Here is a 26,467-nt window from a genome sequence, read left to right as displayed (position 1 = left end):
GCTTGCTTGGTGGGAGTGAGGGTGGCTGTGGGGGAAGGGGTGGGGGTGGGAGAGGGGTGGGATGGGGAGCGGGGAGCGTCCCCGGGGCCCCCAGGTCTCCACGGGCGGGGCCCGCCGGGGCTGGGTGTCTGGGACCCCGTGGGTGCGGGCGGGCGGGCGGGCGGGCATGCGGGCGTGTGCCAGCTGCCGGGGCTCCCAGCGTCGTGCCCAGCCGTAGGAGGGCAGGGCGCAGCAGTGTGAGGCGCCCCCTGGAAGCCCGGCCGCGAAGGCCACCCCTCCAGCCCTCTCCGGCGGCGGTGCCTCCTCCCCAGCTGCGGGAGGCGGGAGGGACGAGGAGAATGCCGGGGTGCGGGGGGTGCGCGGTGAGGCGCCCTGGCTGCGGGCAGGGGGAGGCGGCCTGGGAAGAGAGCTGGAGTGTCCTGGGGGCCGCTGAAGCAGGAGGTGGGCCGGTGTTGGCCTGGCGCTGCGGGCAGGGGCGGCAGCAGGTGGTGCAGCAGCAGCAGCAGCAGCAGCAGCAGGGGTGGAGGGCGGGCTTGGGCGGGCGGTGGGGCAGGGCAGGGCAGGGCAGGGCAGGGCAGGGCAGGGCAGCGCGGAGGGCGGGCAGGGGCGGCGTGAGGCTGAAGAGCGGCTGTGAGGCGGCGTGTGTCGTCTACGGCCATACCACCCTGAACGCGCCCGATCTCGTCTGATCTCGGAAGCTAAGCAGGGTCGGGCCTGGTTAGTACTTGGATGGGAGACCGCCTGGGAATACCGGGTGCTGTAGGCTTTTGCCCCCAGCCCATGCCCGCTCCCTCCTTTTCCTGCCAGCCTGCCTGCCCGCCCCGCTCGCCCACCCAGCCCCAGCCCACACCCCCGACCAGCTCGGAACCCCGGCACACCACCAGCGCCCGGCCTGCTTGCCCTGCCACCTGCTACCCTGCCTGCCTACCTGCTCTGGCCTGCCCAGCTTCCCTTCCCTTCCCCTGCCTGCTGCTGCTGCTCTCCCAGCGCTCCGCCACACGCCTCCCACGCCCCATGCAACCCAGGGGCCCGCCGCCACCGCCGCCTGCAACGGTGTCCACCCCGAGGCCCCACACACACTAGCCAGCGCCCCAGCCCGCCCTACCCTGCACAGCCACCTGCCACACACACACACACAGCCGCCCAGCCAACCTCTTCTGCCAAGCACGCACACACTCACGCCACGCCACGCCACGCCACCATCTGCCCTCGGCCCGCAGCCTCCCTGGCCACCTGCCCACACCCACCTGCCCACACCCACACCCACACCCACACCCACACCCCGGAATCGGGCCCCTCCAGGGCACACAGCGCCCGCAGCCAGCCCCCAACAGCACCAACAGCAGCACCACCTCGCCAGCCCAGGCTCGCCACTGCGCAGGGCCCGCCTGCACGCACACTCAGTGGTCCTGTGCCAGGCCTGGGGAGAACCTTGCCTGCACGCCACCTGCCAGAGCCCACCCGAGGGACCCCCTCCCCCACCCACCCGGCCGGCCGGCAACCCTCCCCCGGCCCCCGCAGACACACCCCCACCGCAGACACCCGCCGCAGCAGTCCCGCCCGTGGGTGTAGGGGATGCCCAGGCGCCCCACTGTGGCGTGGGCAAACCTGCCCTGTGGACCGAAATCCCTCCTGTGCCTCGAAGCCTGTGGGTGGTGTAGGACTGAGTGCGTGCCTGCTGCCTGCGTGCTGGCCAGCGAGTGGGGTCCCTGCGTGCTGGCCTGTGCGTGCGTGTGTGCATCAGTCGGTGGGTGAGGGTGACCCCGTGCGCTGGAGTGGGCCGTGCGGCGCGGCGCGGCGACCCCGGTGCCCGGTCCCGACCCGTGGTGGTGCCCAGCGTGGCTGATTGCTTGCTTGCTTGCTTGCTTGCTTGCTTGCTTGCTTGCTTGGTGGGAGTGAGGGTGGCTGTGGGGGAAGGGGTGGGGGTGGGAGAGGGGTGGGATGGGGAGCGGGGAGCGTCCCCGGGGCCCCCAGGTCTCCACGGGCGGGGCCCGCCGGGGCTGGGTGTCTGGGACCCCGTGGGTGCGGGCGGGCGGGCGGGCGGGCATGCGGGCGTGTGCCAGCTGCCGGGGCTCCCAGCGTCGTGCCCAGCCGTAGGAGGGCAGGGCGCAGCAGTGTGAGGCGCCCCCTGGAAGCCCGGCCGCGAAGGCCACCCCTCCAGCCCTCTCCGGCGGCGGTGCCTCCTCCCCAGCTGCGGGAGGCGGGAGGGACGAGGAGAATGCCGGGGTGCGGGGGGTGCGCGGTGAGGCGCCCTGGCTGCGGGCAGGGGGAGGCGGCCTGGGAAGAGAGCTGGAGTGTCCTGGGGGCCGCTGAAGCAGGAGGTGGGCCGGTGTTGGCCTGGCGCTGCGGGCAGGGGCGGCAGCAGGTGCAGCAGCAGCAGCAGCAGCAGCAGCAGCAGGGGTGGAGGGCGGGCTTGGGCGGGCGGTGGGGCAGGGCAGGGCAGGGCAGGGCAGGGCAGGGCAGGGCAGCGCGGAGGGCGGGCAGGGGCGGCAGCAGGCTGAAGAGCGGCTGTGAGGCGGCGTGTGTCGTCTACGGCCATACCACCCTGAACGCGCCCGATCTCGTCTGATCTCGGAAGCTAAGCAGGGTCGGGCCTGGTTAGTACTTGGATGGGAGACCGCCTGGGAATACCGGGTGCTGTAGGCTTTTGCCCCCAGCCCATGCCCGCTCCCTCCTTTTCCTGCCAGCCTGCCTGCCCGCCCCGCTCGCCCACCCAGCCCCAGCCCACACCCCCGACCAGCTCGGAACCCCGGCACACCACCAGCGCCCGGCCTGCTTGCCCTGCCACCTGCTACCCTGCCTGCCTACCTGCTCTGGCCTGCCCAGCTTCCCTTCCCTTCCCCTGCCTGCTGCTGCTGCTCTCCCAGCGCTCCGCCACACGCCTCCCACGCCCCATGCAACCCAGGGGCCCGCCGCCACCGCCGCCTGCAACGGTGTCCACCCCGAGGCCCCACACACACTAGCCAGCGCCCCAGCCCGCCCTACCCTGCACAGCCACCTGCCACACACACACACACAGCCGCCCAGCCAACCTCTTCTGCCAAGCACGCACACACTCACGCCACGCCACGCCACGCCACCATCTGCCCTCGGCCCGCAGCCTCCCTGGCCACCTGCCCACACCCACCTGCCCACACCCACACCCACACCCACACCCCGGAATCGGGCCCCTCCAGGGCACACAGCGCCCGCAGCCAGCCCCCAACAGCACCAACAGCAGCACCACCTCGCCAGCCCAGGCTCGCCACTGCGCAGGGCCCGCCTGCACGCACACTCAGTGGTCCTGTGCCAGGCCTGGGGAGAACCTTGCCTGCACGCCACCTGCCAGAGCCCACCCGAGGGACCCCCTCCCCCACCCACCCGGCCGGCCGGCAACCCTCCCCCGGCCCCCGCAGACACACCCCCACCGCAGACACCCGCCGCAGCAGTCCCGCCCGTGGGTGTAGGGGATGCCCAGGCGCCCCACTGTGGCGTGGGCAAACCTGCCCTGTGGACCGAAATCCCTCCTGTGCCTCGAAGCCTGTGGGTGGTGTAGGACTGAGTGCGTGCCTGCTGCCTGCGTGCTGGCCAGCGAGTGGGGTCCCTGCGTGCTGGCCTGTGCGTGCGTGTGTGCATCAGTCGGTGGGTGAGGGTGACCCCGTGCGCTGGAGTGGGCCGTGCGGCGCGGCGCGCGCGGCGACCCCGGTGCCCGGTCCCGACCCGTGGTGGTGCCCAGCGTGGCTGATTGCTTGCTTGCTTGCTTGCTTGCTTGCTTGCTTGCTTGCTTGGTGGGAGTGAGGGTGGCTGTGGGGGAAGGGGTGGGGGTGGGAGAGGGGTGGGATGGGGAGCGGGGAGCGTCCCCGGGGCCCCCAGGTCTCCACGGGCGGGGCCCGCCGGGGCTGGGTGTCTGGGACCCCGTGGGTGCGGGCGGGCGGGCGGGCGGGCATGCGGGCGTGTGCCAGCTGCCGGGGCTCCCAGCGTCGTGCCCAGCCGTAGGAGGGCAGGGCGCAGCAGTGTGAGGCGCCCCCTGGAAGCCCGGCCGCGAAGGCCACCCCTCCAGCCCTCTCCGGCGGCGGTGCCTCCTCCCCAGCTGCGGGAGGCGGGAGGGACGAGGAGAATGCCGGGGTGCGGGGGGTGCGCGGTGAGGCGCCCTGGCTGCGGGCAGGGGGAGGCGGCCTGGGAAGAGAGCTGGAGTGTCCTGGGGGCCGCTGAAGCAGGAGGTGGGCCGGTGTTGGCCTGGCGCTGCGGGCAGGGGCGGCAGCAGGTGGCAGCAGCAGCAGCAGCAGCAGCAGCAGGGGTGGAGGGCGGGCTTGGGCGGGCGGTGGGGCAGGGCAGGGCAGGGCAGGGCAGGGCAGGGCAGGGCAGCGCGGAGGGCGGGCAGGGGCGGCAGCAGGCTGAAGAGCGGCTGTGAGGCGGCGTGTGTCGTCTACGGCCATACCACCCTGAACGCGCCCGATCTCGTCTGATCTCGGAAGCTAAGCAGGGTCGGGCCTGGTTAGTACTTGGATGGGAGACCGCCTGGGAATACCGGGTGCTGTAGGCTTTTGCCCCCAGCCCATGCCCGCTCCCTCCTTTTCCTGCCAGCCTGCCTGCCCGCCCCGCTCGCCCACCCAGCCCCAGCCCACACCCCCGACCAGCTCGGAACCCCGGCACACCACCAGCGCCCGGCCTGCTTGCCCTGCCACCTGCTACCCTGCCTGCCTACCTGCTCTGGCCTGCCCAGCTTCCCTTCCCTTCCCCTGCCTGCTGCTGCTGCTCTCCCAGCGCTCCGCCACACGCCTCCCACGCCCCATGCAACCCAGGGGCCCGCCGCCACCGCCGCCTGCAACGGTGTCCACCCCGAGGCCCCACACACACTAGCCAGCGCCCCAGCCCGCCCTACCCTGCACAGCCACCTGCCACACACACACACACAGCCGCCCAGCCAACCTCTTCTGCCAAGCACGCACACACTCACGCCACGCCACGCCACGCCACCATCTGCCCTCGGCCCGCAGCCTCCCTGGCCACCTGCCCACACCCACCTGCCCACACCCACACCCACACACCCACACCCCGGAATCGGGCCCCTCCAGGGCACACAGCGCCCGCAGCCAGCCCCCAACAGCACCAACAGCAGCACCACCTCGCCAGCCCAGGCTCGCCACTGCGCAGGGCCCGCCTGCACGCACACTCAGTGGTCCTGTGCCAGGCCTGGGGAGAACCTTGCCTGCACGCCACCTGCCAGAGCCCACCCGAGGGACCCCCTCCCCCACCCACCCGGCCGGCCGGCAACCCTCCCCCGGCCCCCGCAGACACACCCCCACCGCAGACACCCGCCGCAGCAGTCCCGCCCGTGGGTGTAGGGGATGCCCAGGCGCCCCACTGTGGCGTGGGCAAACCTGCCCTGTGGACCGAAATCCCTCCTGTGCCTCGAAGCCTGTGGGTGGTGTAGGACTGAGTGCGTGCCTGCTGCCTGCGTGCTGGCCAGCGAGTGGGGTCCCTGCGTGCTGGCCTGTGCGTGCGTGTGTGCATCAGTCGGTGGGTGAGGGTGACCCCGTGCGCTGGAGTGGGCCGTGCGGCGCGGCGCGGCGACCCCGGTGCCCGGTCCCGACCCGTGGTGGTGCCCAGCGTGGCTGATTGCTTGCTTGCTTGCTTGCTTGCTTGCTTGCTTGCTTGCTTGGTGGGAGTGAGGGTGGCTGTGGGGGAAGGGGTGGGGGTGGGAGAGGGGTGGGATGGGGAGCGGGGAGCGTCCCCGGGGCCCCCAGGTCTCCACGGGCGGGGCCCGCCGGGGCTGGGTGTCTGGGACCCCGTGGGTGCGGGCGGGCGGGCGGGCGGGCATGCGGGCGTGTGCCAGCTGCCGGGGCTCCCAGCGTCGTGCCCAGCCGTAGGAGGGCAGGGCGCAGCAGTGTGAGGCGCCCCCTGGAAGCCCGGCCGCGAAGGCCACCCCTCCAGCCCTCTCCGGCGGCGGTGCCTCCTCCCCAGCTGCGGGAGGCGGGAGGGACGAGGAGAATGCCGGGGTGCGGGGGGTGCGCGGTGAGGCGCCCTGGCTGCGGGCAGGGGGAGGCGGCCTGGGAAGAGAGCTGGAGTGTCCTGGGGGCCGCTGAAGCAGGAGGTGGGCCGGTGTTGGCCTGGCGCTGCGGGCAGGGGCGGCAGCAGGTGGTGCAGCAGCAGCAGCAGCAGCAGCAGCAGCAGGGGTGGAGGGCGGGCTTGGGCGGGCGGTGGGGCAGGGCAGGGCAGGGCAGGCAGGGGCAGGGCAGGGCAGCGCGGAGGGCGGGCAGGGGCGGCAGCAGGCTGAAGAGCGGCTGTGAGGCGGCGTGTGTCGTCTACGGCCATACCACCCTGAACGCGCCCGATCTCGTCTGATCTCGGAAGCTAAGCAGGGTCGGGCCTGGTTAGTACTTGGATGGGAGACCGCCTGGGAATACCGGGTGCTGTAGGCTTTTGCCCCCAGCCCATGCCCGCTCCCTCCTTTTCCTGCCAGCCTGCCTGCCCGCCCCGCTCGCCCACCCAGCCCCAGCCCACACCCCCGACCAGCTCGGAACCCCGGCACACCACCAGCGCCCGGCCTGCTTGCCCTGCCACCTGCTACCCTGCCTGCCTACCTGCTCTGGCCTGCCCAGCTTCCCTTCCCTTCCCCTGCCTGCTGCTGCTGCTCTCCCAGCGCTCCGCCACACGCCTCCCACGCCCCATGCAACCCAGGGGCCCGCCGCCACCGCCGCCTGCAACGGTGTCCACCCCGAGGCCCCACACACACTAGCCAGCGCCCCAGCCCGCCCTACCCTGCACAGCCACCTGCCACACACACACACACAGCCGCCCAGCCAACCTCTTCTGCCAAGCACGCACACACTCACGCCACGCCACGCCACGCCACCATCTGCCCTCGGCCCGCAGCCTCCCTGGCCACCTGCCCACACCCACCTGCCCACACCCACACCCACACCCACACCCCGGAATCGGGCCCCTCCAGGGCACACAGCGCCCGCAGCCAGCCCCCAACAGCACCAACAGCAGCACCACCTCGCCAGCCCAGGCTCGCCACTGCGCAGGGCCCGCCTGCACGCACACTCAGTGGTCCTGTGCCAGGCCTGGGGAGAACCTTGCCTGCACGCCACCTGCCAGAGCCCACCCGAGGGACCCCCTCCCCCACCCACCCGGCCGGCCGGCAACCCTCCCCCGGCCCCCGCAGACACACCCCCACCGCAGACACCCGCCGCAGCAGTCCCGCCCGTGGGTGTAGGGGATGCCCAGGCGCCCCACTGTGGCGTGGGCAAACCTGCCCTGTGGACCGAAATCCCTCCTGTGCCTCGAAGCCTGTGGGTGGTGTAGGACTGAGTGCGTGCCTGCTGCCTGCGTGCTGGCCAGCGAGTGGGGTCCCTGCGTGCTGGCCTGTGCGTGCGTGTGTGCATCAGTCGGTGGGTGAGGGTGACCCCGTGCGCTGGAGTGGGCCGTGCGGCGCGGCGCGGCGACCCCGGTGCCCGGTCCCGACCCGTGGTGGTGCCCAGCGTGGCTGATTGCTTGCTTGCTTGCTTGCTTGCTTGCTTGCTTGCTTGCTTGGTGGGAGTGAGGGTGGCTGTGGGGGAAGGGGTGGGGGTGGGAGAGGGGTGGGATGGGGAGCGGGGAGCGTCCCCGGGGCCCCCAGGTCTCCACGGGCGGGGCCCGCCGGGGCTGGGTGTCTGGGACCCCGTGGGTGCGGGCGGGCGGGCGGGCGGGCATGCGGGCGTGTGCCAGCTGCCGGGGCTCCCAGCGTCGTGCCCAGCCGTAGGAGGGCAGGGCGCAGCAGTGTGAGGCGCCCCCTGGAAGCCCGGCCGCGAAGGCCACCCCTCCAGCCCTCTCCGGCGGCGGTGCCTCCTCCCCAGCTGCGGGAGGCGGGAGGGACGAGGAGAATGCCGGGGTGCGGGGGGTGCGCGGTGAGGCGCCCTGGCTGCGGGCAGGGGGAGGCGGCCTGGGAAGAGAGCTGGAGTGTCCTGGGGGCCGCTGAAGCAGGAGGTGGGCCGGTGTTGGCCTGGCGCTGCGGGCAGGGGCGGCAGCAGGTGCAGCAGCAGCAGCAGCAGCAGCAGCAGGGGTGGAGGGCGGGCTTGGGCGGGCGGTGGGGCAGGGCAGGGCAGGGCAGGGCAGGGCAGGGCAGCGCGGAGGGCGGGCAGGGGCGGCAGCAGGCTGAAGAACGGCTGTGAGGCGGCGTGTGTCGTCTACGGCCATACCACCCTGAACGCGCCCGATCTCGTCTGATCTCGGAAGCTAAGCAGGGTCGGGCCTGGTTAGTACTTGGATGGGAGACCGCCTGGGAATACCGGGTGCTGTAGGCTTTTGCCCCCAGCCCATGCCCGCTCCCTCCTTTTCCTGCCAGCCTGCCTGCCCGCCCCGCTCGCCCACCCAGCCCCAGCCCACACCCCCGACCAGCTCGGAACCCCGGCACACCACCAGCGCCCGGCCTGCTTGCCCTGCCACCTGCTACCCTGCCTGCCTACCTGCTCTGGCCTGCCCAGCTTCCCTTCCCTTCCCCTGCCTGCTGCTGCTGCTCTCCCAGCGCTCCGCCACACGCCTCCCACGCCCCATGCAACCCAGGGGCCCGCCGCCACCGCCGCCTGCAACGGTGTCCACCCCGAGGCCCCACACACACTAGCCAGCGCCCCAGCCCGCCCTACCCTGCACAGCCACCTGCCACACACACACACACAGCCGCCCAGCCAACCTCTTCTGCCAAGCACGCACACACTCACGCCACGCCACGCACGCCACCATCTGCCCTCGGCCCGCAGCCTCCCTGGCCACCTGCCCACACCCACCTGCCCACACCCACACCCACACCCACACCCCGGAATCGGGCCCCTCCAGGGCACACAGCGCCCGCAGCCAGCCCCCAACAGCACCAACAGCAGCACCACCTCGCCAGCCCAGGCTCGCCACTGCGCAGGGCCCGCCTGCACGCACACTCAGTGGTCCTGTGCCAGGCCTGGGGAGAACCTTGCCTGCACGCCACCTGCCAGAGCCCACCCGAGGGACCCCCTCCCCCACCCACCCGGCCGGCCGGCAACCCTCCCCCGGCCCCCGCAGACACACCCCCACCGCAGACACCCGCCGCAGCAGTCCCGCCCGTGGGTGTAGGGGATGCCCAGGCGCCCCACTGTGGCGTGGGCAAACCTGCCCTGTGGACCGAAATCCCTCCTGTGCCTCGAAGCCTGTGGGTGGTGTAGGACTGAGTGCGTGCCTGCTGCCTGCGTGCTGGCCAGCGAGTGGGGTCCCTGCGTGCTGGCCTGTGCGTGCGTGTGTGCATCAGTCGGTGGGTGAGGGTGACCCCGTGCGCTGGAGTGGGCCGTGCGGCGCGGCGCGGCGACCCCGGTGCCCGGTCCCGACCCGTGGTGGTGCCCAGCGTGGCTGATTGCTTGCTTGCTTGCTTGCTTGCTTGCTTGCTTGCTTGGTGGGAGTGAGGGTGGCTGTGGGGGAAGGGGTGGGGGTGGGAGAGGGGTGGGATGGGGAGCGGGGAGCGTCCCCGGGGCCCCCAGGTCTCCACGGGCGGGGCCCGCCGGGGCTGGGTGTCTGGGACCCCGTGGGTGCGGGCGGGCGGGCGGGCGGGCATGCGGGCGTGTGCCAGCTGCCGGGGCTCCCAGCGTCGTGCCCAGCCGTAGGAGGGCAGGGCGCAGCAGTGTGAGGCGCCCCCTGGAAGCCCGGCCGCGAAGGCCACCCCTCCAGCCCTCTCCGGCGGCGGTGCCTCCTCCCCAGCTGCGGGAGGCGGGAGGGACGAGGAGAATGCCGGGGTGCGGGGGGTGCGCGGTGAGGCGCCCTGGCTGCGGGCAGGGGGAGGCGGCCTGGGAAGAGAGCTGGAGTGTCCTGGGGGCCGCTGAAGCAGGAGGTGGGCCGGTGTTGGCCTGGCGCTGCGGGCAGGGGCGGCAGCAGGTGCAGCAGCAGCAGCAGCAGCAGCAGCAGCAGGGGTGGAGGGCGGGCTTGGGCGGGCGGTGGGGCAGGGCAGGGCAGGGCAGGGCAGGGCAGGGCAGCGCGGAGGGCGGGCAGGGGCGGCAGCAGGCTGAAGAACGGCTGTGAGGCGGCGTGTGTCGTCTACGGCCATACCACCCTGAACGCGCCCGATCTCGTCTGATCTCGGAAGCTAAGCAGGGTCGGGCCTGGTTAGTACTTGGATGGGAGACCGCCTGGGAATACCGGGTGCTGTAGGCTTTTGCCCCCAGCCCATGCCCGCTCCCTCCTTTTCCTGCCAGCCTGCCTGCCCGCCCCGCTCGCCCACCCAGCCCCAGCCCACACCCCCGACCAGCTCGGAACCCCGGCACACCACCAGCGCCCGGCCTGCTTGCCCTGCCACCTGCTACCCTGCCTGCCTACCTGCTCTGGCCTGCCCAGCTTCCCTTCCCTTCCCCTGCCTGCTGCTGCTGCTCTCCCAGCGCTCCGCCACACGCCTCCCACGCCCCATGCAACCCAGGGGCCCGCCGCCACCGCCGCCTGCAACGGTGTCCACCCCGAGGCCCCACACACACTAGCCAGCGCCCCAGCCCGCCCTACCCTGCACAGCCACCTGCCACACACACACACACAGCCGCCCAGCCAACCTCTTCTGCCAAGCACGCACACACTCACGCCACGCCACGCCACGCCACCATCTGCCCTCGGCCCGCAGCCTCCCTGGCCACCTGCCCACACCCACCTGCCCACACCCACACCCACACCCACACCCCGGAATCGGGCCCCTCCAGGGCACACAGCGCCCGCAGCCAGCCCCCAACAGCACCAACAGCAGCACCACCTCGCCAGCCCAGGCTCGCCACTGCGCAGGGCCCGCCTGCACGCACACTCAGTGGTCCTGTGCCAGGCCTGGGGAGAACCTTGCCTGCACGCCACCTGCCAGAGCCCACCCGAGGGACCCCCTCCCCCACCCACCCGGCCGGCCGGCAACCCTCCCCCGGCCCCCGCAGACACACCCCCACCGCAGACACCCGCCGCAGCAGTCCCGCCCGTGGGTGTAGGGGATGCCCAGGCGCCCCACTGTGGCGTGGGCAAACCTGCCCTGTGGACCGAAATCCCTCCTGTGCCTCGAAGCCTGTGGGTGGTGTAGGACTGAGTGCGTGCCTGCTGCCTGCGTGCTGGCCAGCGAGTGGGGTCCCTGCGTGCTGGCCTGTGCGTGCGTGTGTGCATCAGTCGGTGGGTGAGGGTGACCCCGTGCGCTGGAGTGGGCCGTGCGGCGCGGCGCGGCGACCCCGGTGCCCGGTCCCGACCCGTGGTGGTGCCCAGCGTGGCTGATTGCTTGCTTGCTTGCTTGCTTGCTTGCTTGCTTGCTTGCTTGGTGGGAGTGAGGGTGGCTGTGGGGGAAGGGTGGGGGTGGGAGAGGGGTGGGATGGGGAGCGGGGAGCGTCCCCGGGGCCCCCAGGTCTCCACGGGCGGGGCCCGCCGGGGCTGGGTGTCTGGGACCCCGTGGGTGCGGGCGGGCGGGCGGGCGGGCATGCGGGCGTGTGCCAGCTGCCGGGGCTCCCAGCGTCGTGCCCAGCCGTAGGAGGGCAGGGCGCAGCAGTGTGAGGCGCCCCCTGGAAGCCCGGCCGCGAAGGCCACCCCTCCAGCCCTCTCCGGCGGCGGTGCCTCCTCCCCAGCTGCGGGAGGCGGGAGGGACGAGGAGAATGCCGGGGTGCGGGGGGTGCGCGGTGAGGCGCCCTGGCTGCGGGCAGGGGGAGGCGGCCTGGGAAGAGAGCTGGAGTGTCCTGGGGGCCGCTGAAGCAGGAGGTGGGCCGGTGTTGGCCTGGCGCTGCGGGCAGGGGCGGCAGCAGGTGCAGCAGCAGCAGCAGCAGCAGCAGCAGGGGTGGAGGGCGGGCTTGGGCGGGCGGTGGGGCAGGGCAGGGCAGGGCAGGGCAGGGCAGGGCAGGGCAGCGCGGAGGGCGGGCAGGGGCGGCAGCAGGCTGAAGAGCGGCTGTGAGGCGGCGTGTGTCGTCTACGGCCATACCACCCTGAACGCGCCCGATCTCGTCTGATCTCGGAAGCTAAGCAGGGTCGGGCCTGGTTAGTACTTGGATGGGAGACCGCCTGGGAATACCGGGTGCTGTAGGCTTTTGCCCCCAGCCCATGCCCGCTCCCTCCTTTTCCTGCCAGCCTGCCTGCCCGCCCCGCTCGCCCACCCAGCCCCAGCCCACACCCCCGACCAGCTCGGAACCCCGGCACACCACCAGCGCCCGGCCTGCTTGCCCTGCCACCTGCTACCCTGCCTGCCTACCTGCTCTGGCCTGCCCAGCTTCCCTTCCCTTCCCCTGCCTGCTGCTGCTGCTCTCCCAGCGCTCCGCCACACGCCTCCCACGCCCCATGCAACCCAGGGGCCCGCCGCCACCGCCGCCTGCAACGGTGTCCACCCCGAGGCCCCACACACACTAGCCAGCGCCCCAGCCCGCCCTACCCTGCACAGCCACCTGCCACACACACACACACAGCCGCCCAGCCAACCTCTTCTGCCAAGCACGCACACACTCACGCCACGCCACGCCACCATCTGCCCTCGGCCCGCAGCCTCCCTGGCCACCTGCCCACACCCACCTGCCCACACCCACACCCACACCCACACCCCGGAATCGGGCCCCTCCAGGGCACACAGCGCCCGCAGCCAGCCCCCAACAGCACCAACAGCAGCACCACCTCGCCAGCCCAGGCTCGCCACTGCGCAGGGCCCGCCTGCACGCACACTCAGTGGTCCTGTGCCAGGCCTGGGGAGAACCTTGCCTGCACGCCACCTGCCAGAGCCCACCCGAGGGACCCCCTCCCCCACCCACCCGGCCGGCCGGCAACCCTCCCCCGGCCCCCGCAGACACACCCCCACCGCAGACACCCGCCGCAGCAGTCCCGCCCGTGGGTGTAGGGGATGCCCAGGCGCCCCACTGTGGCGTGGGCAAACCTGCCCTGTGGACCGAAATCCCTCCTGTGCCTCGAAGCCTGTGGGTGGTGTAGGACTGAGTGCGTGCCTGCTGCCTGCGTGCTGGCCAGCGAGTGGGGTCCCTGCGTGCTGGCCTGTGCGTGCGTGTGTGCATCAGTCGGTGGGTGAGGGTGACCCCGTGCGCTGGAGTGGGCCGTGCGGCGCGGCGCGGCGACCCCGGTGCCCGGTCCCGACCCGTGGTGGTGCCCAGCGTGGCTGATTGCTTGCTTGCTTGCTTGCTTGCTTGCTTGCTTGCTTGCTTGGTGGGAGTGAGGGTGGCTGTGGGGGAAGGGGTGGGGGTGGGAGAGGGGTGGGATGGGGAGCGGGGAGCGTCCCCGGGGCCCCCAGGTCTCCACGGGCGGGGCCCGCCGGGGCTGGGTGTCTGGGACCCCGTGGGTGCGGGCGGGCGGGCGGGCGGGCATGCGGGCGTGTGCCAGCTGCCGGGGCTCCCAGCGTCGTGCCCAGCCGTAGGAGGGCAGGGCGCAGCAGTGTGAGGCGCCCCCTGGAAGCCCGGCCGCGAAGGCCACCCCTCCAGCCCTCTCCGGCGGCGGTGCCTCCTCCCCAGCTGCGGGAGGCGGGAGGGACGAGGAGAATGCCGGGGTGCGGGGGGTGCGCGGTGAGGCGCCCTGGCTGCGGGCAGGGGGAGGCGGCCTGGGAAGAGAGCTGGAGTGTCCTGGGGGCCGCTGAAGCAGGAGGTGGGCCGGTGTTGGCCTGGCGCTGCGGGCAGGGGCGGCAGCAGGTGCAGCAGCAGCAGCAGCAGCAGCAGCAGGGGTGGAGGGCGGGCTTGGGCGGGCGGTGGGGCAGGCAGGGCAGGCAGGGCAGGGCAGGGCAGGCAGCGCGGAGGGCGGGCAGGGGCGGCAGCAGGCTGAAGAGCGGCTGTGAGGCGGCGTGTGTCGTCTACGGCCATACCACCCTGAACGCGCCCGATCTCGTCTGATCTCGGAAGCTAAGCAGGGTCGGGCCTGGTTAGTACTTGGATGGGAGACCGCCTGGGAATACCGGGTGCTGTAGGCTTTTGCCCCCAGCCCATGCCCGCTCCCTCCTTTTCCTGCCAGCCTGCCTGCCCGCCCCGCTCGCCACCCAGCCCCAGCCCACACCCCCGACCAGCTCGGAACCCCGGCACACCACCAGCGCCCGGCCTGCTTGCCCTGCCACCTGCTACCCTGCCTGCCTACCTGCTCTGGCCTGCCCAGCTTCCCTTCCCTTCCCCTGCCTGCTGCTGCTGCTCTCCCAGCGCTCCGCCACAACGCCTCCCACGCCCCATGCAACCCAGGGGCCCGCCGCCACCGCCGCCTGCAACGGTGTCCACCCCGAGGCCCCACACACACTAGCCAGCGCCCCAGCCCGCCCTACCCTGCACAGCCACCTGCCACACACACACACACAGCCGCCCAGCCAACCTCTTCTGCCAAGCACGCACACACTCACGCCACGCCCCGCGCCACCATCTGCCCTCGGCCCGCAGCCTCCCTGGCCACCTGCCCACACCCACCTGCCCACACCCACACCCACACCCACACCCCCGGAATCGGGCCCCTCCAGGGCACACAGCGCCCGCAGCCAGCCCCCAACAGCACCAACAGCAGCACCACCTCGCCAGCCCAGGCTCGCCACTGCGCAGGGCCCGCCTGCACGCACACTCAGTGGTCCTGTGCCAGGCCTGGGGAGAACCTTGCCTGCACGCCACCTGCCAGAGCCCACCCGAGGGACCCCCTCCCCCACCCACCCGGCCGGCCGGCAACCCTCCCCCGGCCCCCGCAGACACACCCCCACCGCAGACACCCGCCGCAGCAGTCCCGCCCGTGGGTGTAGGGGATGCCCAGGCGCCCCACTGTGGCGTGGGCAAACCTGCCCTGTGGACCGAAATCCCTCCTGTGCCTCGAAGCCTGTGGGTGGTGTAGGACTGAGTGCGTGCCTGCTGCCTGCGTGCTGGCCAGCGAGTGGGGTCCCTGCGTGCTGGCCTGTGCGTGCGTGTGTGCATCAGTCGGTGGGTGAGGGTGACCCCGTGCGCTGGAGTGGGCCGTGCGGCGCGGCGCGGCGACCCCGGTGCCCGGTCCCGACCCGTGGTGGTGCCCAGCGTGGCTGATTGCTTGCTTGCTTGCTTGCTTGCTTGCTTGCTTGCTTGCTTGGTGGGAGTGAGGGTGGCTGTGGGGGAAGGGGTGGGGGTGGGAGAGGGGTGGGATGGGGAGCGGGGAGCGTCCCCGGGCCCCCAGGTCTCCACGGGCGGGGCCCGCCGGGGCTGGGTGTCTGGGACCCCGTGGGTGCGGGCGGGCGGGCGGGCGGGCATGCGGGCGTGTGCCAGCTGCCGGGGCTCCCAGCGTCGTGCCCAGCCGTAGGAGGGCAGGGCGCAGCAGTGTGAGGCGCCCCCTGGAAGCCCGGCCGCGAAGGCCACCCCTCCAGCCCTCCTCCGGCGGCGGTGCCTCCTCCCCAGCTGCGGGAGGCGGGAGGGACGAGGAGAATGCCGGGGTGCGGGGGGTGGCGCGGTTGAGGCGCCCTGGCTGCGGGCAGGGGGAGGCGGCCTGGGAAGAGAGCTGGAGTGTCCTGGGGGCCGCTGAAGCAGGAGGTGGGCCGGTGTTGGCCTGGCGCTGCGGGCAGGGGCGGCAGCAGGTGCAAGCAGCAGCAGCAGCAGCAGCAGCAGGGGTGGAGGGCGGGCTTGGGCGGGCGGTGGGGCAGGGCAGGGCAGGGCAGGGCAGGGCAGGGCAGCGCGGAGGGCGGGCAGGGGCGGCAGCAGGCTGAAGAGCGGCTGTGAGGCGGCGTGTGTCGTCTACGCCATACCACCCTGAACGCGCCCGATCTCGTCTGATCTCGGAAGCTAAGCAGGGTCGGGCCTGGTTAGTACTTGGATGGGAGACCGCCTGGGAATACCGGGTGCTGTAGGCTTTTGCCCCCAGCCCATGCCCGCTCCCTCCTTTTCCTGCCAGCCTGCCTGCCCGCCCGCTCGCCCACCCAGCCCCAGCCCACACCCCCGACCAGCTCGGAACCCCGGCACACCACCAGCGCCCGGCCTGCTTGCCCTGCCACCTGCTACCCTGCCTGCCTACCTGCTCTGGCCTGCCCAGCTTCCCTTCCCTTCCCTGCCTGCTGCTGCTGCTCTCCCAGCGCTCCGCCACACGCCTCCCACGCCCCATGCAACCCAGGGGCCCGCCGCCACCGCCGCCTGCAACGGTGTCCACCCGAGGCCCCACACACACTAGCCAGCGCCCCAGCCCGCCCTACCCTGCACAGCCACCTGCCACACACACACACACAGCCGCCCAGCCAACCTCTTCTGCCAAGCACGCACACACTCACGCCACGCCACGCCACCATCTGCCCTCGGCCCGCAGCCTCCCTGGCCACCTGCCCACACCCACCTGCCCACACCCACACCCACACCCACCCCCCGGAATCGGGCCCCTCCAGGGCACACAGCGCCCGCAGCCAGCCCCCAACAGCACCAACAGCAGCACCACCTCGCCAGCCCAGGCTCGCCACTGCGCAGGGCCCGCCTGCACGCACACTCAGTGGTCCTGTTGCCAGGCCTGGGGAGAACCTTGCCTGCACGCCACCTGCCAGAGCCCACCCGAGGGACCCCCTCCCCCACCCACCCGGCCGGCCGGCAACCCTCCCCCGGCCCCCGCAGACACACCCCCACCGCAGACACCCGCCGCAGCAGTCCCGCCCGTGGGTGTAGGGGATGCCCAGGCGCCCCACTGTGGCGTGGGCAAACCTGCCCTGTGGGACCGAAATCCCTCCTGTGCCTCGAAGCTGTGGGTGGTGTAGGACTGAGTGCGTGCCTGCTGCCTGCGTGCTGGCCAGCGAGTGGGGTCCCTGCGTGCTGGCCTGTGCGTGCGTGTGTGCATCAGTCGGTGGGTGAGGGTGACCCCGTGCGCTGGAGTGGGCCGTGCGGCGCGGCGCGGCGACCCCGGTGCCCGGTCCCGACCCGTGGTGGTGCCCAGCGTGGCTGATTGCTTGCTTGCTTGCTTGCTTGCTTGCTTGCTTGCTTGCTTGGTGGGAGTGAGGGTGGCTGTGGGGGAAGGGGTGGGGGTGGGAGAGGGGTGGGTATGGGGAGCGGGGAGCGTCCCCGGGGCCCCCAGGTCTCCACGGGCGGGGCCCGCCGGGGCTGGGTGTCTGGGACCCCGTGGGTGCGGGCGGGGGGCGGGCGGGCATGCGGGCGTGTGCCAGCTGCCGGGGCTCCCAGCGTCGTGCCCAGCCGTAGGAGGGCAGGGCGCAGCAGTGTGAGGCGCCCCTGGAAGCCCGCCGCGAAGGCCACCCCTCCAGCCCTCTCCGGCGGCGGTGCCTCCTCCCCAGCTGCGGGAGGCGGGAGGGACGAGGAGAATGCCGGGTGCGGGGGTGCGCGGTGAGGCGCCCTGGCTGCGGGCAGGGGAGGCGGCCTGGGAAGAGAGCTGGAGTGTCCTGGGGGCCGCTGAAGCAGGAGGTGGGCCGGGTTGGCCTGGCGCTGCGGGCAGGGGCGGCAGCAGGTGCAGCAGCGCAGCAGCAGCAGCAGCAGGGGTGGAGGGCGGGCTTGGGCGGGCGGTGGGCAGGGCAGGGCAGGGCAGGGCAGGGCAGGGCGCCGGAGGGCGGGCAGGGGCGGCAGCAGGCTGAAGAGCGGCTGTGAGGCGGCGTGTGTCGTCTACGGCCATACCACCCTGAACGCGCCCGATCCCGTCTGATCTCGGAAGCTAAGCAGGGTCGGGCCTGGTTAGTACTTGGATGGGAGACCGCCTGGGAATACCGGGTGCTGTAGGCTTTTGCCCCCAGCCCATGCCCGCTCCCTCCTTTTCCTGCCAGCCTGCCTGCCCGCCCCGCTCGCCCACCCAGCCCCAGCCCACACCCCCGACCAGCTCGGAACCCCGGCCACACCACCAGCGCCCGGCCTGCTTGCCCTGCCACCTGCTACCCTGCCTGCCTACCTGCTCTGGCCTGCCCAGCTTCCCTTCCCTTCCCCTGCCTGCTGCTGCTGCTCTCCCAGCGCTCCGCCACACGCCTCCCACGCCCCATGCAACCCAGGGGCCCGCCGCCACCGCCGCCTGCAACGGTGTCCACCCCGAGGCCCCACACACACTAGCCAGCGCCCCAGCCCGCCCTACCCTGCACAGCCACCTGCCACACACACACACACAGCCGCCCAGCCAACCTCTTCTGCCAAGCACGCACACACTCACGCCACGCCACGCCACCATCTGCCCTCGGCCCGCAGCCTCCCTGGCCACCTGCCCACACCCACCTGCCCACACCCACACCCACACCCACACCCCGGAATCGGGCCCCTCCAGGGCACACAGCGCCCGCAGCCAGCCCCCAACAGCACCAACAGCAGCACCACCTCGCCAGCCCAGGCTCGCCACTGCGCAGGGCCCGCCTGCACGCACACTCAGTGGTCCTGTGCCAGGCCTGGGGAGAACCTTGCCTGCACGCCACCTGCCAGAGCCCACCCGAGGGACCCCCTCCCCCACCCACCCGGCCGGCCGGCAACCCTCCCCGGCCCCCGCAGACACACCCCCACCGCAGACACCCGCCGCAGCAGTCCCGCCCGTGGGTGTAGGGGATGCCCAGGCGCCCCACTGTGGCGTGGGCAAACCTGCCCTGTGGACCGAAATCCCTCCTGTGCCTCGAAGCCTGTGGGTGGTGTAGGACTGAGTGCGTGCCTGCTGCCTGCGTGCTGGCCAGCGAGTGGGGTCCCTGCGTGCTGGCCTGTGCGTGCGTGTGTGCATCAGTCGGTGGGTGAGGGTGACCCCGTGCGCTGGAGTGGGCCGTGCGGCGCGGCGCGGCGACCCCGGTGCCCGGTCCCGACCCGTGGTGGTGCCCAGCGTGGCTGATTGCTTGCTTGCTTGCTTGCTTGCTTGCTTGCTTGCTTGCTTGCTTGGTGGGAGTGAGGGTGGCTGTGGGGGAAGGGGTGGGGGTGGGAGAGGGGTGGGATGGGGAGCGGGGAGCGTCCCCGGGGCCCCCAGGTCTCCACGGGCGGGGCCCGCCGGGCTGGGTGTCTGGGACCCCGTGGGTGCGGGCGGGCGGGCGGGCGGGCATGCGGGCGTGTGCCAGCTGCCGGGGCTCCCAGCGTCGTGCCCAGCCGTAGGAGGGCAGGGCGCAGCAGTGTGAGGCGCCCCCTGGAAGCCCGGCCGCGAAGGCCACCCCTCCAGCCCTCTCCGGCGGCGGTGCCTCCTCCCCAGCTGCGGGAGGCGGGAGGGACGAGGAGAATGCCGGGGTGCGGGGGTGCGCGGTGAGGCGCCCTGGCTGCGGGCAGGGGGAGGCGGCCTGGGAAGAGAGCTGGAGTGTCCTGGGGGCCGCTGAAGCAGAGGTGGGCCGGTGTTGGCCTGGCGCTGCGGGCAGGGGCGGCAGCAGGTGCAGCAGCAGCAGCAGCAGCAGCAGCAGGGGTGGAGGGCGGGCTTGGGCGGGCGGTGGGGCAGGGCAGGGCAGGGCAGGGCAGGGCAGGGCAGCGCGGAGGGCGGGCAGGGGCGGCAGCAGGCTGAAGAGCGGCTGTGAGGCGGCGTGTGTCGTCTACGGCCATACCACCCTGAACGCGCCCGATCTCGTCTGATCTCGGAAGCTAAGCAGGGTCGGGCCTGGTTAGTACTTGGATGGGAGACCGCCTGGGAATACCGGGTGCTGTAGGCTTTTGCCCCCAGCCCATGCCCGCTCCCTCCTTTTCCTGCCAGCCTGCCTGCCCGCCCCGCTCGCCCACCCAGCCCCAGCCCACACCCCCGACCAGCTCGGAACCCCGGCACACCACCAGCGCCCGGCCTGCTTGCCCTGCCACCTGCTACCCTGCCTGCCTACCTGCTCTGGCCTGCCCAGCTTCCCTTCCCTTCCCCTGCCTGCTGCTGCTGCTCTCCCAGCGCTCCGCCACACGCCTCCCACGCCCCATGCAACCCAGGGGCCCGCCGCCACCGCCGCCTGCAACGGTGTCCACCCCGAGGCCCCACACACACTAGCCAGCGCCCCAGCCCGCCCTACCCTGCACAGCCACCTGCCACACACACACACACAGCCGCCCAGCCAACCTCTTCTGCCAAGCACGCACACACTCACGCCACGCCACGCCACGCCACCATCTGCCCTCGGCCCGCAGCCTCCCTGGCCACCTGCCCACACCCACCTGCCCACACCCACACCCACACCCACACCCCGGAATCGGGCCCCTCCAGGGCACACAGCGCCCGCAGCCAGCCCCAACAGCACCAACAGCAGCACCACCTCGCCAGCCCAGGCTCGCCACTGCGCAGGGCCCGCCTGCACGCACACTCAGTGGTCCTGTGCCAGGCCTGGGGAGAACCTTGCCTGCACGCCACCTGCCAGAGCCCACCCGAGGGACCCCCTCCCCCACCCACCCGGCCGGCCGGCAACCCTCCCCCGGCCCCCGCAGACACACCCCCACCGCAGACACCCGCCGCAGCAGTCCCGCCCGTGGGTGTAGGGGATGCCCAGGCGCCCCACTGTGGCGTGGGCAAACCTGCCCTGTGGACCGAAATCCCTCCTGTGCCTCGAAGCCTGTGGGTGGTGTAGGACTGAGTGCGTGCCTGCTGCCTGCGTGCTGGCCAGCGAGTGGGGTCCCTGCGTGCTGGCCTGTGCGTGCGTGTGTGCATCAGTCGGTGGGTGAGGGTGACCCCGTGCGCTGGAGTGGGCCGTGCGGCGCGGCGCGGCGACCCCGGTGCCCGGTCCCGACCCGTGGTGGTGCCCAGCGTGGCTGATTGCTTGCTTGCTTGCTTGCTTGCTTGCTTGCTTGCTTGCTTGGTGGGAGTGAGGGTGGCTGTGGGGGAAGGGGTGGGGGTGGGAGAGGGGTGGGATGGGGAGCGGGGAGCGTCCCCGGGGCCCCCAGGTCTCCACGGGCGGGGCCCGCCGGGGCTGGGTGTCTGGGACCCCGTGGGTGCGGGCGGGCGGGCGGGCGGGCATGCGGGCGTGTGCCAGCTGCCGGGGCTCCCAGCGTCGTGCCCAGCCGTAGGAGGGCAGGGCGCAGCAGTGTGAGGCGCCCCCTGGAAGCCCGGCCGCGAAGGCCACCCCTCCAGCCCTCTCCGGCGGCGGTGCCTCCTCCCCAGCTGCGGGAGGCGGGAGGGACGAGGAGAATGCCGGGGTGCGGGGGGTGCGCGGTGAGGCGCCCTGGCTGCGGGCAGGGGGAGGCGGCCTGGGAAGAGAGCTGGAGTGTCCTGGGGGCCGCTGAAGCAGGAGGTGGGCCGGTGTTGGCCTGGCGCTGCGGGCAGGGGCGGCAGCAGGTGGTGCAGCAGCAGCAGCAGCAGCAGCAGCAGCAGGGGTGGAGGGCGGGCTTGGGCGGGCGGTGGGGCAGGGCAGGGCAGGGCAGGGCAGGGCAGGGCAGCGCGGAGGGCGGGCAGGGGCGGCAGCAGGCTGAAGAGCGGCTGTGAGGCGGCGTGTGTCGTCTACGGCCATACCACCCTGAACGCGCCCGATCTCGTCTGATCTCGGAAGCTAAGCAGGGTCGGGCCTGGTTAGTACTTGGATGGGAGACCGCCTGGGAATACCGGGTGCTGTAGGCTTTTGCCCCCAGCCCATGCCCGCTCCCTCCTTTTCCTGCCAGCCTGCCTGCCCGCCCCGCTCGCCCACCCAGCCCCAGCCCACACCCCCGACCAGCTCGGAACCCCGGCACACCACCAGCGCCCGGCCTGCTTGCCCTGCCACCTGCTACCCTGCCTGCCTACCTGCTCTGGCCTGCCCAGCTTCCCTTCCCTTCCCCTGCCTGCTGCTGCTGCTCTCCCAGCGCTCCGCCACACGCCTCCCACGCCCCATGCAACCCAGGGGCCCGCCGCCACCGCCGCCTGCAACGGTGTCCACCCCGAGGCCCCACACACACTAGCCAGCGCCCCAGCCCGCCCTACCCTGCACAGCCACCTGCCACACACACACACACAGCCGCCCAGCCAACCTCTTCTGCCAAGCACGCACACACTCACGCCACGCCACGCCACCATCTGCCCTCGGCCCGCAGCCTCCCTGGCCACCTGCCCACACCCACCTGCCCACACCCACACCCACACCCACACCCCGGAATCGGGCCCCTCCAGGGCACACAGCGCCCGCAGCCAGCCCCCAACAGCACCAACAGCAGCACCACCTCGCCAGCCCAGGCTCGCCACTGCGCAGGGCCCGCCTGCACGCACACTCAGTGGTCCTGTGCCAGGCCTGGGGAGAACCTTGCCTGCACGCCACCTGCCAGAGCCCACCCGAGGGACCCCCTCCCCCACCCACCCGGCCGGCCGGCAACCCTCCCCCGGCCCCCGCAGACACACCCCCACCGCAGACACCCGCCGCAGCAGTCCCGCCCGTGGGTGTAGGGGATGCCCAGGCGCCCCACTGTGGCGTGGGCAAACCTGCCCTGTGGACCGAAATCCCTCCTGTGCCTCGAAGCCTGTGGGTGGTGTAGGACTGAGTGCGTGCCTGCTGCCTGCGTGCTGGCCAGCGAGTGGGGTCCCTGCGTGCTGGCCTGTGCGTGCGTGTGTGCATCAGTCGGTGGGTGAGGGTGACCCCGTGCGCTGGAGTGGGCCGTGCGGCGCGGCGCGGCGACCCCGGTGCCCGGTCCCGACCCGTGGTGGTGCCCAGCGTGGCTGATTGCTTGCTTGCTTGCTTGCTTGCTTGCTTGCTTGCTTGCTTGGTGGGAGTGAGGGTGGCTGTGGGGGAAGGGGTGGGGGTGGGAGAGGGGTGGGATGGGGAGCGGGGAGCGTCCCCGGGGCCCCCAGGTCTCCACGGGCGGGGCCCGCCGGGGCTGGGTGTCTGGGACCCCGTGGGTGCGGGCGGGCGGGCGGGCGGGCATGCGGGCGTGTGCCAGCTGCCGGGGCTCCCAGCGTCGTGCCCAGCCGTAGGAGGGCAGGGCGCAGCAGTGTGAGGCGCCCCCTGGAAGCCCGGCCGCGAAGGCCACCCCTCCAGCCCTCTCCGGCGGCGGTGCCTCCTCCCCAGCTGCGGGAGGCGGGAGGGACGAGGAGAATGCCGGGGTGCGGGGGGTGCGCGGTGAGGCGCCCTGGCTGCGGGCAGGGGGAGGCGGCCTGGGAAGAGAGCTGGAGTGTCCTGGGGGCCGCTGAAGCAGGAGGTGGGCCGGTGTTGGCCTGGCGCTGCGGGCAGGGGCGGCAGCAGGTGGTGCAGCAGCAGCAGCAGCAGCAGCAGCAGCAGGGGTGGAGGGCGGGCTTGGGCGGGCGGTGGGGCAGGGCAGGGCAGGGCAGGGCAGGGCAGGGCAGCGCGGAGGGCGGGCAGGGGCGGCAGCAGGCTGAAGAGCGGCTGTGAGGCGGCGTGTGTCGTCTACGGCCATACCACCCTGAACGCGCCCGATCTCGTCTGATCTCGGAAGCTAAGCAGGGTCGGGCCTGGTTAGTACTTGGATGGGAGACCGCCTGGGAATACCGGGTGCTGTAGGCTTTTGCCCCCAGCCCATGCCCGCTCCCTCCTTTTCCTGCCAGCCTGCCTGCCCGCCCCGCTCGCCCACCCAGCCCCAGCCCACACCCCCGACCAGCTCGGAACCCCGGCACACCACCAGCGCCCGGCCTGCTTGCCCTGCCACCTGCTACCCTGCCTGCCTACCTGCTCTGGCCTGCCCAGCTTCCCTTCCCTTCCCCTGCCTGCTGCTGCTGCTCTCCCAGCGCTCCGCCACACGCCTCCCACGCCCCATGCAACCCAGGGGCCCGCCGCCACCGCCGCCTGCAACGGTGTCCACCCCGAGGCCCCACACACACTAGCCAGCGCCCCAGCCCGCCCTACCCTGCACAGCCACCTGCCACACACACACACACAGCCGCCCAGCCAACCTCTTCTGCCAAGCACGCACACACTCACGCCACGCCACGCCACCATCTGCCCTCGGCCCGCAGCCTCCCTGGCCACCTGCCCACACCCACCTGCCCACACCCACACCCACACCCACACCCCGGAATCGGGCCCCTCCAGGGCACACAGCGCCCGCAGCCAGCCCCCAACAGCACCAACAGCAGCACCACCTCGCCAGCCCAGGCTCGCCACTGCGCAGGGCCCGCCTGCACGCACACTCAGTGGTCCTGTGCCAGGCCTGGGGAGAACCTTGCCTGCACGCCACCTGCCAGAGCCCACCCGAGGGACCCCCTCCCCCACCCACCCGGCCGGCCGGCAACCCTCCCCCGGCCCCCGCAGACACACCCCCACCGCAGACACCCGCCGCAGCAGTCCCGCCCGTGGGTGTAGGGGATGCCCAGGCGCCCCACTGTGGCGTGGGCAAACCTGCCCTGTGGACCGAAATCCCTCCTGTGCCTCGAAGCCTGTGGGTGGTGTAGGACTGAGTGCGTGCCTGCTGCCTGCGTGCTGGCCAGCGAGTGGGGTCCCTGCGTGCTGGCCTGTGCGTGCGTGTGTGCATCAGTCGGTGGGTGAGGGTGACCCCGTGCGCTGGAGTGGGCCGTGCGGCGCGGCGCGGCGACCCCGGTGCCCGGTCCCGACCCGTGGTGGTGCCCAGCGTGGCTGATTGCTTGCTTGCTTGCTTGCTTGCTTGCTTGCTTGCTTGCTTGGTGGGAGTGAGGGTGGCTGTGGGGGAAGGGGTGGGGGTGGGAGAGGGGTGGGATGGGGAGCGGGGAGCGTCCCCGGGGCCCCCAGGTCTCCACGGGCGGGGCCCGCCGGGGCTGGGTGTCTGGGACCCCGTGGGTGCGGGCGGGCGGGCGGGCGGGCATGCGGGCGTGTGCCAGCTGCCGGGGCTCCCAGCGTCGTGCCCAGCCGTAGGAGGGCAGGGCGCAGCAGTGTGAGGCGCCCCCTGGAAGCCCGGCCGCGAAGGCCACCCCTCCAGCCCTCTCCGGCGGCGGTGCCTCCTCCCCAGCTGCGGGAGGCGGGAGGGACGAGGAGAATGCCGGGGTGCGGGGGGTGCGCGGTGAGGCGCCCTGGCTGCGGGCAGGGGGAGGCGGCCTGGGAAGAGAGCTGGAGTGTCCTGGGGGCCGCTGAAGCAGGAGGTGGGCCGGTGTTGGCCTGGCGCTGCGGGCAGGGGCGGCAGCAGGTGGTGCAGCAGCAGCAGCAGCAGCAGCAGCAGCAGGGGTGGAGGGCGGGCTTGGGCGGGCGGTGGGGCAGGGCAGGGCAGGGCAGGGCAGGGCAGGCAGCGCGGAGGGCGGGCAGGGGCGGCAGCAGGCTGAAGAGCGGCTGTGAGGCGGCGTGTGTCGTCTACGGCCATACCACCCTGAACGCGCCCGATCTCGTCTGATCTCGGAAGCTAAGCAGGGTCGGGCCTGGTTAGTACTTGGATGGGAGACCGCCTGGGAATACCGGGTGCTGTAGGCTTTTGCCCCCAGCCCATGCCCGCTCCCTCCTTTTCCTGCCAGCCTGCCTGCCCGCCCCGCTCGCCCACCCAGCCCCAGCCCACACCCCCGACCAGCTCGGAACCCCGGCACACCACCAGCGCCCGGCCTGCTTGCCCTGCCACCTGCTACCCTGCCTGCCTACCTGCTCTGGCCTGCCCAGCTTCCCTTCCCTTCCCCTGCCTGCTGCTGCTGCTCTCCCAGCGCTCCGCCACACGCCTCCCACGCCCCATGCAACCCAGGGGCCCGCCGCCACCGCCGCCTGCAACGGTGTCCACCCCGAGGCCCCACACACACTAGCCAGCGCCCCAGCCCGCCCTACCCTGCACAGCCACCTGCCACACACACACACACAGCCGCCCAGCCAACCTCTTCTGCCAAGCACGCACACACTCACGCCACGCCACGCCACCATCTGCCCTCGGCCCGCAGCCTCCCTGGCCACCTGCCCACACCCACCTGCCCACACCCACACCCACACCCACACCCCGGAATCGGGCCCCTCCAGGGCACACAGCGCCCGCAGCCAGCCCCCAACAGCACCAACAGCAGCACCACCTCGCCAGCCCAGGCTCGCCACTGCGCAGGGCCCGCCTGCACGCACACTCAGTGGTCCTGTGCCAGGCCTGGGGAGAACCTTGCCTGCACGCCACCTGCCAGAGCCCACCCGAGGGACCCCCTCCCCCACCCACCCGGCCGGCCGGCAACCCTCCCCCGGCCCCCGCAGACACACCCCCACCGCAGACACCCGCCGCAGCAGTCCCGCCCGTGGGTGTAGGGGATGCCCAGGCGCCCCACTGTGGCGTGGGCAAACCTGCCCTGTGGACCGAAATCCCTCCTGTGCCTCGAAGCCTGTGGGTGGTGTAGGACTGAGTGCGTGCCTGCTGCCTGCGTGCTGGCCAGCGAGTGGGGTCCCTGCGTGCTGGCCTGTGCGTGCGTGTGTGCATCAGTCGGTGGGTGAGGGTGACCCCGTGCGCTGGAGTGGGCCGTGCGGCGCGGCGCGGCGACCCCGGTGCCCGGTCCCGACCCGTGGTGGTGCCCAGCGTGGCTGATTGCTTGCTTGCTTGCTTGCTTGCTTGCTTGCTTGCTTGCTTGGTGGGAGTGAGGGTGGCTGTGGGGGAAGGGGTGGGGGTGGGAGAGGGGTGGGATGGGGAGCGGGGAGCGTCCCCGGGGCCCCCAGGTCTCCACGGGCGGGGCCCGCCGGGGCTGGGTGTCTGGGACCCCGTGGGTGCGGGCGGGCGGGCGGGCGGGCATGCGGGCGTGTGCCAGCTGCCGGGGCTCCCAGCGTCGTGCCCAGCCGTAGGAGGGCAGGGCGCAGCAGTGTGAGGCGCCCCCTGGAAGCCCGGCCGCGAAGGCCACCCCTCCAGCCCTCTCCGGCGGCGGTGCCTCCTCCCCAGCTGCGGGA

General features: G+C 73.0%; 14 non-coding genes across 14 annotated transcripts; all 14 read left to right on the top strand.

Annotated features, from left to right (window-relative positions):
- The first annotated feature begins 647 nt into the window (after positions 1–647).
- On the top strand, positions 648–766 carry LOC121149957. Its single transcript, XR_005882902.1, has one exon. It is a non-coding gene; the product is annotated as a 5S ribosomal RNA (ribosomal RNA).
- Positions 767–2,527: 1,761 nt separating this feature from the next.
- LOC121149955 lies at positions 2,528–2,646 on the top strand. Its single transcript, XR_005882900.1, has one exon. It is a non-coding gene; the product is annotated as a 5S ribosomal RNA (ribosomal RNA).
- A 1,757-nt stretch (positions 2,647–4,403) lies between these two features.
- LOC121149954 lies at positions 4,404–4,522 on the top strand. The gene has a single exon (XR_005882899.1). It is a non-coding gene; the product is annotated as a 5S ribosomal RNA (ribosomal RNA).
- A 1,760-nt stretch (positions 4,523–6,282) lies between these two features.
- On the top strand, positions 6,283–6,401 carry LOC121149953. The gene has a single exon (XR_005882898.1). It is a non-coding gene; the product is annotated as a 5S ribosomal RNA (ribosomal RNA).
- Positions 6,402–8,148: 1,747 nt separating this feature from the next.
- On the top strand, positions 8,149–8,267 carry LOC121149952. Its single transcript, XR_005882897.1, has one exon. It is a non-coding gene; the product is annotated as a 5S ribosomal RNA (ribosomal RNA).
- A 1,745-nt stretch (positions 8,268–10,012) lies between these two features.
- Positions 10,013–10,131, top strand: LOC121149951. The gene has a single exon (XR_005882896.1). It is a non-coding gene; the product is annotated as a 5S ribosomal RNA (ribosomal RNA).
- A 1,751-nt stretch (positions 10,132–11,882) lies between these two features.
- LOC121149950 lies at positions 11,883–12,001 on the top strand. The gene has a single exon (XR_005882895.1). It is a non-coding gene; the product is annotated as a 5S ribosomal RNA (ribosomal RNA).
- Positions 12,002–13,745: 1,744 nt separating this feature from the next.
- On the top strand, positions 13,746–13,864 carry LOC121149949. The gene has a single exon (XR_005882894.1). It is a non-coding gene; the product is annotated as a 5S ribosomal RNA (ribosomal RNA).
- Positions 13,865–15,612: 1,748 nt separating this feature from the next.
- Positions 15,613–15,730, top strand: LOC121149964. Its single transcript, XR_005882908.1, has one exon. It is a non-coding gene; the product is annotated as a 5S ribosomal RNA (ribosomal RNA).
- A 1,730-nt stretch (positions 15,731–17,460) lies between these two features.
- LOC121149933 lies at positions 17,461–17,579 on the top strand. The gene has a single exon (XR_005882879.1). It is a non-coding gene; the product is annotated as a 5S ribosomal RNA (ribosomal RNA).
- Positions 17,580–19,322: 1,743 nt separating this feature from the next.
- On the top strand, positions 19,323–19,441 carry LOC121149948. The gene has a single exon (XR_005882893.1). It is a non-coding gene; the product is annotated as a 5S ribosomal RNA (ribosomal RNA).
- Positions 19,442–21,193: 1,752 nt separating this feature from the next.
- Positions 21,194–21,312, top strand: LOC121149947. Its single transcript, XR_005882892.1, has one exon. It is a non-coding gene; the product is annotated as a 5S ribosomal RNA (ribosomal RNA).
- Positions 21,313–23,060: 1,748 nt separating this feature from the next.
- LOC121149946 lies at positions 23,061–23,179 on the top strand. Its single transcript, XR_005882891.1, has one exon. It is a non-coding gene; the product is annotated as a 5S ribosomal RNA (ribosomal RNA).
- A 1,747-nt stretch (positions 23,180–24,926) lies between these two features.
- On the top strand, positions 24,927–25,045 carry LOC121149944. Its single transcript, XR_005882889.1, has one exon. It is a non-coding gene; the product is annotated as a 5S ribosomal RNA (ribosomal RNA).
- Positions 25,046–26,467: the final 1,422 nt, after the last annotated feature.

Source organism: Ochotona curzoniae, unplaced genomic scaffold (genome assembly GCF_017591425.1).
Source record: "Ochotona curzoniae isolate NIBS_2020 unplaced genomic scaffold, NIBS_Ocur_1.0 scaffold_4812, whole genome shotgun sequence".
Lineage (NCBI taxonomy): Eukaryota > Metazoa > Chordata > Mammalia > Lagomorpha > Ochotonidae > Ochotona > Ochotona curzoniae.
The sequence above is the reverse complement of the archived record's forward strand: the minus strand, read 5'-3'. Positions and strand labels throughout refer to the sequence as shown.